The 14,405-nt window shown below is 34.9% G+C and overlaps 1 long non-coding RNA gene across 1 annotated transcript; it reads left to right on the top strand.

Moving 5' to 3' along the window:
* Nucleotides 1-2,483: 2,483 nt before the first annotated feature.
* LOC144782632 (uncharacterized) lies at nt 2,484-7,052 on the top strand. The gene is made up of 3 exons (XR_013601181.1): nt 2,484-2,502; nt 3,461-3,556; nt 5,477-7,052. It is a non-coding gene; the product is annotated as an uncharacterized LOC144782632 (long non-coding RNA).
* Nucleotides 7,053-14,405: the final 7,353 nt, after the last annotated feature.

The following is a 14,405-nucleotide window of genomic DNA, read 5'->3' as shown; positions in this document are numbered from 1 at the left end:
CACAGAGATACTACATATAAATAATTTCTTCATAAATAATCGAACAGATAAAAAATTTCAACCCCGCTTTAAAAGGTAATTTAAATATTTCAAATAAAACTAAACACTACTATTCAAAGGCAAAACATAAATCACTTTAAGCAGGTTAAAAAAAATATTGTTTTTTTTTTAAAATGTTTCAGAATAACAGAACAATCCAAGTAAAAAATAAATCGTACAGCCAGTGGAAGGACACATTTCTACTCTTGAAAAAACCAAACAGAAAAGTAAGTAAAAAACACATTGCGAAATATATATATTAATTGTTCATAAATAATAAATAATATGAATAAAATCAAACTGTATAAAAATCTAGAAAACTCTACCATCTTGCAGCAAGTAAAAATACTATTGAACAATGCTACATTATGAAAAATACAGGTATATATAAAGTGCAGAGAAAATAGTAAAGTAAACTTAAATATGATGTCTCATTCCTGTGAAAAATACATGAAAATCAGTCTCCTCTAAAATTACATGTCACACATTTTAACACATATTTTTTCTTTGTTTTAGATCTCCATTCAAACCAAAACTTGACCAACCTCCAGGACAACCAACACAAGAAAACCAAAACATATTTATTCAAAGTAAAGAACCAAAACACTAACAGTAAGTGAAAAACACTTTTCCAGATACATATATAAGACATGCATAAGCAGTAATAAATAACAAATGGTATTTATAATAAAAAATTTGCTAAATGTACAAATGTAAATTATTATTTTAATTCTTGGCAAGTGCTACATTAATAAAAGTGCTGGATAGGCTAGAGGAGTAAATTACTTTTGCAAATTCAGGTAAGTGCTACAGTAGGGAAAGTGCTGGATAGTTTAGAGATGTAAATTACTATTCCAACTCCAGGTAAGTGCTACAGTAAGGAAAGTGCTGGATAGTCTAGAGTTGTAAATTACTATTCCAACTCCTGGTAAGTGCTACAGTATAGAAATTGCTGGATAGTGTAGAGGTGTAAATTACTATTCAAAACAGTCTAAAAATGTAGGAAACTCTATAAACTTAAATAATCAATGCTTTTCCAGTTAAGTGCTACAGTAGTGAAATTGCAATAAACTATGAAATTATCATATGGTATCCCAGATACATATAAACACTACAATACACAAAGAACTGTGCAATCCAGACGCCAAAATTGCATTTCTCACTTTACATGTATTGTGCTATAAATAAATTGCAGAGAAAGTGCTAAAGTGAACTTCAATATCATACCTCATGCCTGTGAAGAAAACTTAAAAATTAGTCTTCTCCTAAATTAAGTGTTACACATTTTCAAACATATTTTTGCTTTCTTTTAGATCTCCATTCCAACCAAAACTTGACCAATCTCCAGGACAACCAAACACAAGAAAACCAAAACATATTTATTCAAACTAAAGAACCAAAACACTAACAGTAAGTGAAAAACACTTTTCCAGATACATATATAAGACATGTATAACCAGTAATAAATAACAAATGGTATTTTTAAAAAAATATTTGTAAAATGTACAAGTGTAAATTATTAATTAAATTCTTGGCAAGTGCTACATTAGTTAAAGTGCTGAATAGACTAGAGGAGTAAATTACTATTGCAACTTCGGGTAAGTGCTACGGTAGAGAAAGTGCTGGATAGTGTAGAGGTGTAAATGACTATTCCAACTCCTAGCAAGTGCTACAGTAGAGAAAGTGCTGGATAGTATAGAGATGTAAATTACTATTCCAACTACAGGTAAGTGCTACAGTAGAGAAAGTGCTGGATAGTCTAGAAGTGTAATTTACTATTCCAACTCCTGGTAAGTGCTACAGTAGGTAAAGTGCTGGATAGTGTAGAAGTGTAAATTACTATTCCAACTCCAGGTAAGTGCTACAGTAGGGAAAGTGCTGGATAGTTTAGAGATGTGAATTACTATTCCAACTCCAGGTAAGTGCTACAGTAAGGAAAGTGCTGGATAGTCTAGAGGTGTAAATTACTATTCCAACACCTGGTAAGTGCTACAGTATGGAAAGTGCTGGATAGTGTAGAGGTGTAAATTACTATTCAAAACAGTCTAAAAACGTAGGAAACTCTATAAACTTAAATAATCAATACTTTTCCAGTTAAGTGCTACAGTAGTGAAATTGCAATAAATTATGAAATTATCATGTGGTATCCCAGATACATATAAACACTACAATTCACAAAGAACTGTGAAATCCAGACGCCAAAATTGCATTTCTCACTTTACATGTGTTGTGCTATAAATAAATTGCAGAAAAAGTGCTAAAGTGAACTCCAATATCATACCTCATGCATGTGAAGAAAACTTAAAAATTAGTCTTCTCCTAAATTAAGTGTTACACATTTTCAAACATATTTTTATTTTCTTTTAGATCTCCATTCCAACCTAAACTTGACCAACCTCCAGGACAACCAACACAAGAAAACCAAAACATATTTATTCAAAGTAAAGAACCAAAACACTAACAGTAAGTGAAAAACACTTTTCCAGATACATATATAAGACATGCATAAGCAGTAATAAATAACAAATGGTATTTATAAAAAATAATTTCTAAAATGTACAAATGTAAATTATTACTTTAATTCTTGGCAAGTGCTACATTAGTAAAAGTGCTGGATAGGCTAGAGGAGTAAATTACTATTGCAACTTCAGGTAAGTGCTACAGTAGGTAAAGTGCTGGATAGTCTAGAGATGTAAAGGACTATTCCAAATACTGGTAAGTGCTACAGTAGGTAAAGTGCTGGATAGTCTAGAGGTGTAAAGGACTATTCCAAATACTGGTAAGTGCAACAGTAGAGAAAGTGCTGGATAGGCTAGAAGTGTAAATGACTATTCCAACTCCTGGTAAGTGCTACAGTAGAGAAACTGCTGGATAGTCTAAACGTGTTAATTACTATTCCAACTCCTGTTAAGTGCTACAGTAGGGAAAGTGCTGGATAGTCTAAAGGTGTAAATTACTATTCCAACTCCTGGTAAGTGCTACAGTAGGGAAAGTGCTGGATAGTCTAAAGGTGTAAATTACTATTCCAACTCCTGGTAAGTGCTACAGTAGGGAAAGTGCTGGATAGACTAGAGGTGTAAGTTACTATTCAAAACAGTTGAAAAAATGCAGGAAACTCTATAAACTTAAATAATCAATGCTTTTCCAGTTAAGTGCTACAATAGGGAAAGTGCAATAAACTATAAAATTAACATGTGGTATCCCAGATACATATAAACACTACAATACACAAAGAACTGTGCAATCCAGACGCCAAAATTGCATTTCTCACTTTACATGAGTAGTGCTATAAATAAAGTGCAGAGAAAGTGCTAAAATGAACTTCAATATAATGCCTCATGCCTGTAAAGATAACTTCAAAGTTAGTCTTCTCCAAAATTAAATGTTACACATTTTCAAACAAACTTTTTCTTTGTTTTAGATCTCCATTCCAACCAAAAATTGACCAACCTCCAGGACAGCCAACACAAGAAAACCAAAACATATTTATTCAAAGTAAACACCCAAAAAACTAAGAGTAAGTGATATACTTTTTTCCAGATACATATATAAGACATGCATAAGCAGTAATAAATAACACATAGTATTTATAAAAAAAGTTTTGTTAAAATGGACAAGTATAAATCAGTATTTCAATTCCTGGCAAGTGCTACAGTAGTTAAAGTGCTGGATAGGCTAGAAGAGTAATTACTATTGCAACTTCGGGTAAGTGCTACGGTAGAGAAAGTGCTGGATAGTGTAGAGGTGTAAATGACTATTCCAACTCCTAGCAAGTGCTACAGTAGGGAAAGTGCTGGATAGTATAGAGATGTAAATTACTATTCCAACTCCAGGTAAGTGCTACAGTAGAGAAAGTGCTGGATAGTCTAGAGGTGTAATTTACTATTCCAACTCCTGGTAAGTGCTACAGTAGGTAAAGTGCTGGATAGTGTAGAAGTGTAAATTACTATTCCAACTCCAGGTAAGTGCTACTGTAGGGAAAGTGCTGGATAGTGTAGAGATTTAATTACTATTCCAACTCCAGGTAAGTGCTACAGTAGGGAAAGTGCTGGATAGGCTAGAGGTGTAGATTACTATTCCAACTCCATGTAAGTGCTACAGTAGGGAAAGTGCTGGATAGTGTAGAGGTGTAAATTACTATTCCAACTCCAGGTAAGTGCTACAGTAGGGAAAGTGCTGGATAGTCTAGAGGTGTAAATTACTATTCAAAATCCAGGTAAGTGCTACAGTAGAGAAAGTGCTGGATAGTCTAGAAGTGTAATTTACTATTCCAACTCCTGGTAAGTGCTACAGTAGGGAAAGTGCTGGATAGTGTAGAGGTGTAAATTACTATTCCAACTCCAGGTAAGTGCTACAGTAGGGAAAGTGCTGGATAGTCTAGAGGTGTAAATTACTATTCAAAATCCAGGTAAGTGCTACAGTAGGAAAAGTGCTGGATAGTGTAAACGTGTAAATTACTATTCCAACTCCAGGTAAGTGCTACAGTAGGGAAAGTGCTGGATAGTGTAGTGGTGTAAATTACTATTCCAACTCCTGGTAAGTGCTACAGTAGAGAAAGTGCTGGATAGTCTAGAGGTGTAAATGACTATTCCAACTCCAGGTAAGTGCTACAGTAGAGAAAGTGCTGGATAGTCTAGAGGTGAAAATTACTATTCAAACTCCAGGTAAGTGCTACAGTAGTGAAAGTGCTGGATAGGCTAAAGGTGTAGATTACTAATCCAACTCCAGGTAAGTGCTACAGTAGGGAAAGTGCTGGATAGTGTAGAGGTGTAAATGACTATTCCAACTCCAGTTAAGTGCTACAGTAGGGAAAGTGCTGGATAGTCTAGAGGTGTAAATTACTATTCCAACTCCAGGTAAGTGCTACAGTAGGGAAAGTGCTGGATAGTCTAGAGGTGTAAATTACTAATCAAACTCCAGGTAAGTGCTACTGTAGGAAAAGTGCTGGATAGTGTAAACGTGTAAATTACTATTCCAACTCCAGGTAAGTGCTACAGTAGGGAAAGTGTTGGATCGTGTAGAGGTGTAAATTACTATTCCAACTCCTGGTAAGTGCTACAGTAGAGAAAGTGCTGGATAGTCTAGAGGTGTAAATAACTATTCCAACTCCTGATAAGTGCTACAGTAGGGAAAGTGCTGGATAGTGTAGTGGTGTAAATTACTATTCCAACTCCTGGTAAGTGCTACAGTAGAGAAAGTGCTGGATAGTCTAGAGGTGTAAATGACTATTCCAACTCCAAGTAAGTGCAACAGTAGGAAAAGTGCTGAATATGTTTTCTAATTTACAGCAATAAGTAAAATGCTAGCATATGGAAAATGTGCTAGATACAATATAAAAAAACTAAAATCAGAGTTTTATAAAATGAAAAGTACATACTAATTTTATGCATTGCATTTCTATAATTCAAATACTAAAGCAATTATTTTTTCTTTTCAGAAAATGTCTTCACAACAACAAACTGCAAAGTATATTTCATCCAGGAAAGGAAAGCAATTACTAGCTCATCAAGGATACATTTATTGTAAGGATAGGTTAAGTCATCCAAGGATTCATTGGAGATGCGTGCAATACCATACAACTCGTTGCAGCGGCAGAGCGGTTACGGTCAATGATTTTATTGTAAGGACAACTGACCATAACCACTCTGCCTCTGCAATGGAAGTTGATGTCAGAGAAACTGTTAACGAGATGAAGGCTATTGCAAGCACCTCCAATGAATCCACTGGATCAATTTTAAGACAGGTTGCACAACATGTCCCTACTCATATTGCTAGCAATATTCCTAACGTACATAATTTGCGAAGAATTATACAAAGACAAAAGCAGGCAAGTAATACACAAACAAACACACCTCATACTTTTTCTGATATTATTATTCCTCCTGAACTTACTATTACTTTTTCTAAAGAACCTTTCCTCTTACATGACAACGAAGACCCTCTTAAGCGCATTTTAATTTTTAGTACCCCACGCAACCTTATTAAACTTGAATCAAGTGAAATTTGGATGATGGATGGGACGTTTAAAAGCACGCCCCATCCATTCACCCAAATTTATACTATTCATGGTAAAATTAATAACAATGTAATACCCCTAGTATATAGTTTGCTACCTGATAAGACTTCAGCAACTTACACAGAATTATTATCTGTGATTAAATCCAAAACAAGCCAAAGTCCTAGGAAAATTATTATCGATTTTGAATTGAGTATGATCAATGTGATCACCAAACTGTACCCGGATACCCAAATTCAAGGGTGTTTTTTCCACTTTTCCCAGGCATTCTGGCGTAAATTACAAAAAACACCCTTAGTTACTGAATACTCATTGGACAGCAAACTACAAGTCGAATTAAAAAAATTAACTGCTCTTTGTTTTGTCCCTCCTGAAAGTGTAGACGAGTACTACACTGCAATTACAGAATCAGACTATTATTTAACTAACGAAGATAAATTGGCACCCATTTTAAATTATATGGAAGACACATGGATTGGACACCTAGGCAGATCGGGTCGCAGAAGGAAACCACGTTTCCATGTGCAGTGGTGGAACTGTTATTCGAGTTGCCTAGAGGGAGAGGCAAAAACAAATAATGCCATTGAGGGATGGCATAACTCCTTCAACCATTTAATTGGCAAACCCCACCCTAATTTCTATTCATTTCTGGAAACTTTGAAGAAGGAGCAAAGTTTCCAAGAAATGAGACTTTCTCAAACTCTCACTGGTAGTCTAAACTCACGAATTACCCAAAGAACTAAGGATATGTCTGAACGACTATTGGCACTACTACAACAATTTACGTTGTGTGTGGCTTTAGATTACCTTGAGAATCTAGCTAACATCCTTTCTTTTTAAATTATAATTTACATTACTTTCCTGCTTCTACCAAAATTAATTTTATTTTTTTAATTACAATTCGTTAAAAAAAATTTTTCAAAACATTTTTTAATATTTGATGTTGGGTCATTTTTCCTCATTTTATTTTTTTTTGTTACATTTTGTAAAAAAATAAATGCCTTACATGACATATTTTTTGTAATTTTTGAATCACATAAAACTTTTGAAGAAATAGCTGATCCAATATTTTTCCAAAAAAATAATTTTTGATACTACATTTTCTAATTATAGAAATGTACATTGCAAAAAAAATTAAAATGCATTTTCTATTTTATAATAAAGTCTTCTATGAAAACCACACCATAAAATTAATGTTAAAATATTTATGTATTCCATATATTGATATTTCCATATTTCCATATCAAGTGCTAATTCCTACAACATTTCACCAAACATAGAATAATTATTTTTAATTTTCCATGTTATTTTTTATCAATTCTATAAACTCTACTCCTCCTTATACAAAAAAGACAGACTTCGAATTAATTAAATTCTAATAAATAAACATCAGTTATGCCTTTCAAACTACTATAATACAATATACAAAGGCTCCTAAATTTTTACTTTCCAATTTTCATAGAATAAACAAAGCAATAATAAATCCGAAATGAATACTAAACAAATAAAATGTAAACAATATAATCAATCAGACAATCAGTGATTTGGAAATAAACCCTACATCATAATCTTCTTAAAATACAAATGTATTTCAGAAAAGCACAAGGAAAACATTGGAAATATCTTTATTCACATTCATATGATATTTTAACAACATAGCAACTAACATTCTCAAACTCAATATTTACAAACAGTTATATCATTTGAAAATGCATTTTAATACTTTGCATACATAAAAACATTTTGAAATATTTGTTATACTTTTCTAAACCCCTTTTCTGGTTTTTTTACTAAAATTCAACTAAATCTTACTTTATTTATATTTACCGATGTTCCCCACGCCCACCGACCCAACATCGGCATATTCTAATAATACGAGTAGCGACATGTTGTATATTTTACATATTTTTTTTTTCGTGCAACCTCTACTTAACTTATCCTTACAATAAATGTAAATCTTTTATTATTTAACTTTATTACTTAGTATTACATTGTTTTCCTACCTGGTCGTAGATCAGCGTCCTGCTGCTTCCTCCTGCTTCCATCTCCGGATACCCACAAAATGGCCGACGACGCACACGTATACGTAATAACGTCAGGATATGCTGCAACAATAAAGAAAGGACTACTGTACATAGTAATATATTGCTATTTATAAATAAATATTATTTTTAAATATGTTTACGTATATATGTTAAAAATTTGAAAAATATACATAAAATGTATTAAAAACAGAAGAAATTTTATTTATTTTTTGTATATAATAAAAAGTTATTTTTATGAACAAAAACATATCTCGACGTTTTTATTTATTTCAATCTGTATATCTTAACTTTTAAAATAATATGTTAAATATATACTTCCTTAATATACCTGTTTTCTTCTTTCTGTTCCGCTTTTTTCCTCCTCTTTCCTTTCGTTTCCTTTGCTTTTATTCCGAACAGCTCTACATAACTAGTTGTATCAAAGACATAAATGAAGGACAAACGTATCCATAGAAAACAATGGTAAAGCGTGGGAACGGAAATTTTAATATAAGTATATCACAAACAAAATCGATTATAAATAATTTAATTAAATAAACTATATACTTAATGAAGTCTACATATAGATAACATATTTATTTAATTTAATTAAACAATAATAGAACATAATATTTTCCCAATATATTTTTAAAAACATAAATAAAATATAATAAACATATACTCATATATAATAATTTCTAAAAATCAAAATAAATCAAAATAATATATTTTAAATATATTTCAAATTTATTTAAATCGTTTTTTAATTAATAATATATACATATTAATTAATATTTCAAATAAAATATTAATAATAAACAAAAACTAAAAAAATCAAAAATACAAATATAAAATAAAAATGTGATATTAATTAAAATATTTTCTACCCTAAATTATATTTACAATAATAAAATATACATTCCTAAATTTAGATTATACAATATAATAAACAATATCAAATTAAAATGAACATATAAATTATTACTTTCCAAAAAATTCAATAAACAAAATCCTAAAATAAAGTATAAAATAAATACTATCTTAAAAATTAATAATTTTTTTCAAAAATACTTACAAAAATACTTATCTTTTGATTAATACATTTTTTTTCAATTATTAAAGTATTAATTATAATTAAATATTTTTTATAAATAAATTTTAAAATTTATAAAAAATTACTACAATCTATCCTATATTTTTCTTTAGCTTAATACATTATTTATCAGTTATTAAAGTATTAAATATTAATAAATAATTATTAAAAATATATTTTAATATGTTAATATTACTACAATCTAACCTTAAAAATACTTAAAAAAATACTTTTCTTTTGATTAATACATTATTTTTCATTTATTAAATTATTAATTATTAATTAATATAATTAATTAATTTATTTAAAAATTATATATAAACAACATTTTAAAATTATTAAGTATAAATTTAATTATTTTAATATTACTACAATCTAACCTAATTTAAAATAAAATATAAAATTAAATACATATACATATACATATATGCGTTGTAAAAGTACTTGCGTTGTAACAGTACCTGCGTTGTAACAGTATAAGTTGTAATAGTATGCGTTGTAACAATACCTGCGTTGTAAAAAATGCGTTGTAACAGTACTGCGTTGTAAAAAATGCGTTGTAACAGGTGAATACCGTTAGAACTGTATCTGAGAGTGGAGATGTAGGTAGTCCCTTCGGCCAGGTGCAACCAGCTGTAGGTCCCAACAGTGGAACGGTGTCTTGATCCCACAATGGATGATGTTAGCATTGCATCTGAGACTGGAGATGAAAGTACTCCCTTTGACTAGGTGTTAGAAACTCTAGGTCCCAACAGTGGAACTGTGTGTTGATCACAAAAGGGATGATGTCTGATATTACCTGTTGCTGGTTTTTCACAGAACTCCCTCTGTTGAGGTGCATCAGACTCTGTGCTTCAGTAGTTAACTGCTACACAGGGTTATTGAGCTTAGTTGACTGCTATCGCTGGAATACACTGCGGTACATCAGGCCCAATCCGTGAAACAGGGTCTTAATTCTATGATTGAGGATGTCAGTTAAAGTTTGTGATGATTTCTGTATACCCTCTCCGATGAGGTACAAGCAACTCTAGGTCCCAACATTGGAACGGTGTCTTGATCCCACAATGGACAATGTTAGAACTGTATCTGAGAGTGGAGATGGAGGTACTGCCTTCGACCATCAGCAACCAACTCTAAGTCCCAACAGTGGAACGGTGTCTTGATCCCACAATGGACGATGTTAGAACTGTATCTGAGAGTGGATTTGGAGGTACTCCCTTCGACCAGCTGCAACCAACTCTAGATCCCAACAGTGGAATGCTTTCTTGATCCCACAATGGACGATGTTAGAACTATATCTGAGAGTGGAAATGGAGGTACTCCCTTCGACCAGGTGCAACCAGCTGTAGGCCCCAACAGAGGAACAGTGTCTTGATCCCACAATGGATGATGTTAGAACTGCATCTGAGAGTGGACATGCAGGTAGTCAGTACGACCAGCTGCAACCAACTCTAGGTCCAAGTTGTCTTGATCCCACAATGGACGATGTCCGATATTACCTGCTGCTTGCTTTTCTCAGAAGTTCGTGTGTTGAGGTGCATAACACCCTGTGCTTCCATAGCTAACTGCTGCACATGATTATTGGGCTTGGTTGACAGTAGTCGGTGGAGTATACTGTGATACAATAGATGAGAACAGTGAAATGGGGTCTTGATTGTATGATTGAGGATGTCAGAAGTTAAAGTTTGTGATGATTTCTGTGTACCCTCTGTGAGCAGGTGCAACCAACTCAGTGCTTTTGAATTGAACGGTATGTGGCTGTGAGGTGTTAATGACCACTTCATATGTTTTAGACTGCGGTTTGCAGGGTTCAGTGGTGATTGTTTAATTACAGAATCCAGTAGTTAAGTAATTAGAATGTCTATTGAAACATACACAATATTGTTTTATTAGAACATTGGAATGTTGGGAGCTTCATTGAAAACCATGGAGTAGCTCCGTTCTTATAATGTCAGGCATTACCAATTTAATTAATAAAACAAATTTCGTAGCACGTGCTGCATCGCATTTTGCGATGCAGGGCGCGCTACGAAATTCATTTTATTAATTAAATTGTTTACTTATCTCCAATTATCCATACTCTGGTTTTTAGCATCCCTCACCCTGACCCTCCCTGCCCCACCTTACGCCCCACCGCGACTCCCTCCACGGGCCGCGGCTGCTGTTTTACACTCACCCCACACGCATCCAGCACAGACGTCACTGGATATGTGATCCTGGTAATAAAAAGGAGTCGAGCGCACGTGCCCATACTCACTTCCACTGTCTATCTGTGTCCGTGTGTTCATTATCTATGCATGATACGGTCTCTGGGCTGTACTATAATACGTTGTGCTGTGGATGAATGTATGACACTACAACGCATGCTTTTACCACGCATGCTGTTACAACGCAGTTTTTACAACGCATGCTGTTACAACGCATAGCGCTTTGGGGTGCTGGATAGTGAATAGTTTAATTTACTATTCCAACTCCAGTCCCGGTGGATAGTAGGGAAGGTGTTGGATAGTAAATTAAATCTATTCCCTGTCCTAGAGCACCCCCCAGTGCAATGCGTTGTAATGGTTTTCGTTGTAAAACCTGCGTTGTAATAGCACTGCGTTGTAAAAGTTTCGTTGTAAAGGATGTTTCCCGCTGTGGACAGTGTATGCAACCATGTTACCTCTGGTATTGGAGAACATTTCGGTAATGTAACTTTTAGGTGTATGGCTATCACAGGTGGAAGGCTACTTTACAGAGCATGAATATTGATGAAAATGATGGTTGCATGTTGTGTGCAGTGTTAGATATGTGTATATTGCAAAAAGTTTAGAACAAAGCTCTCTAAGCAGAAGAGGTGTGTTTCATGAAATGCAGTACAAATATTGACTACAATAGGTGGTGGTTTCGAACTGTTACAATGGAAAATGTTATGAACTAATGAAATGTTTTTTTATGGTCAAATGGCAATCGCGCAATGAGATCGCACCCAATGTGATTTTGAGAAAATATATTTACTATAATATCAGTTTCTTACAGTTAGAAATATATAACTGTTTATTTCTAACTGTAAGAAACTGATATTATAGTAAATATATTTTCTCAAAATCACATTGGGTGCGATCTCATTGCGCGATTGCCATTTGAGGCAAGATGGCGTCGGAGTGAGAGGTCGCACCAGCATCGCTCCGTGGGTCTGGTCTTTTTCTTATCTTGATTTCCCCACGCGATTGGTATATGAAAAGAGATATGAAAGAGATATGCTGTGCTACACTGCGTTGGTCGTTTTAAGTTTATTAAGCTGAACTCAACTTGGTTGAACTGAAAGGCTGAAAGGTGAAAAGCTGGGCGAAAAACAGAAACTGAGAGCTGCAGGGAAAACCTTGAGACCTTGAAAAACTGAGAGGAGAAGAAAGGAAGACAGAGGCAAGAATGGTGGCTGCGATCGTGATAAAAGGAGGAAAAAGGAGAAGAGCAAGGGCTGTAAAAGGACTGCAAAAGCGGTGAGCGGAGGGAGCTGGAGTAAAGGAGGAGTAAAAGAGGAACAGAGGTGAGGAGATTACGGTCTAGGGAAGACGTCGATAACTTATACCTCAGAGATGCGCTGCTAAAGGATCGTGCGACGGCAGCAACAGGCATAAGAGCTAAAATTATAATTACAGTCACCTTATGAGAGTGAGGAGTGCGGAAGCATGAGTGACTTGTGATAAACCGACATACCGACATTCCTCTGGACATACCTCTGAACTGTGAGTACTGAATTGTGCTATTAAAGCAAATGATGGTGGCTGTTACTGGGCACAGAGTATAAAGCGCAGAATTTGAATGCGCGCCGCCAGAAGATAGTTTACTTTTACCCCTTGCCAGAAATCCTGCGTAACCTGTTCTGAACTGTTTTGAACTAAACCCTAAGGACGTATGAAAAAGAGATGGGATACTGTGTACAGCATACAGTGAACAGTGATTAGTGATTAGTGAAATGTGGAACTGAGCTGAACTAAACTAAACATTCGGCATCAGCATCGTGCGATCTTGGAGCTGAGACACTTGACAATTGATTTCCCTTATTCCCTTATTACCTTTTGCTTACTCTCTGATTGCCTTGGTTCTTGTCTCCGGCACTCGCTCGCTTTCACCCCATACCGTCTTGCTGTGTCCGTCTTTTCCCTTCACCCTGGCTCCCGCCGCTCGTCATCGCACGTCATCTGCTGACTTGCAAGCACACGCTTTTAAAACAACGCGTGTGCTTTGTTGCCAGGGGGACGCAGCAGTGCTGGCCAATAGCTAATCGCCCCAGCGGAGATAAACCTGAGGAGAAGAAACCAAGAAAACAAGGGGTAGTGCACGTAAAGGCAAAAGAAATAAATGAAATAAATTAAGAAATAAGATAAGCGACAACGGAAACAGCTCCAGCAGCAGGAACGTAAACATTGTACAGATACAGGAACAGAGGTGAAAGCAGTGGAGTGGAGGAGGCTGGGCGCACTACTAGACCCAGATATCACAGATATCCCTGTTAAACTTGTGATTAAAATTGAATTAGGACTAAAAATCTACGCAACCAAGGTAACCTGCAACACTATAGGGTCTCAAGCTCCAAGCTCCTTTGAAAATCGCCGCAGATCTTCTACTGTGCCTAAAAAAAGAGCCTGGGCTGCTTTAAAAGTGCTAATAAATAAAAACCAAACAAAGGAGGGGCGTCAGATCCCTTCAGAAAAACAAAAGGTCAAAATCAGCCACAAGGTGAGGTGCGATTTTCAGCACCAAAACAAACGCATATAAAGGATATGGCTGGAATTAACGGAACAGTGGCACAAAGCCAATTACTGCTTACTCAAGAAAAAGGAGAAAGAGGAGAGGCGGGAGCACCAGCCATCCTAGATACGCATGAGACACAGATGCAGGTGCAGATTCTTGAAGACCCAGACCCAGAGAGCACAGAGAGCCCAGAAGACTTGGGGAACCGAGAAGACTTAAAAAACACACAAAGCATAAAAAGCCTTACCCCGCAGAAAACCAAGGACATACAAAGACGACCTGAAACCAGAGGATCTAAAGCCAAGGAGAATAATGTGGAGAAAGCTATATGTGACGAGAGTGACAAAAATAAAAATAAAAATAAAAGCAAAAACACTGAAAAGGACAGGGATAAGGAAAAGTTGAAACAAAAACAGAAAGAGAATGATAAAGAGAGGGGGAGAGCTACAGCCGACAAAGCCAACCTGGAATTATTGGCTAAAAAGGCTCAGAGGCT

This window comes from Lissotriton helveticus, chromosome 9 (genome assembly GCF_964261635.1).
Source record: "Lissotriton helveticus chromosome 9, aLisHel1.1, whole genome shotgun sequence".
NCBI classification, from domain to species: domain Eukaryota; kingdom Metazoa; phylum Chordata; class Amphibia; order Caudata; family Salamandridae; genus Lissotriton; species Lissotriton helveticus.
The sequence above is the reverse complement of the archived record's forward strand: the minus strand, read 5'-3'. Positions and strand labels throughout refer to the sequence as shown.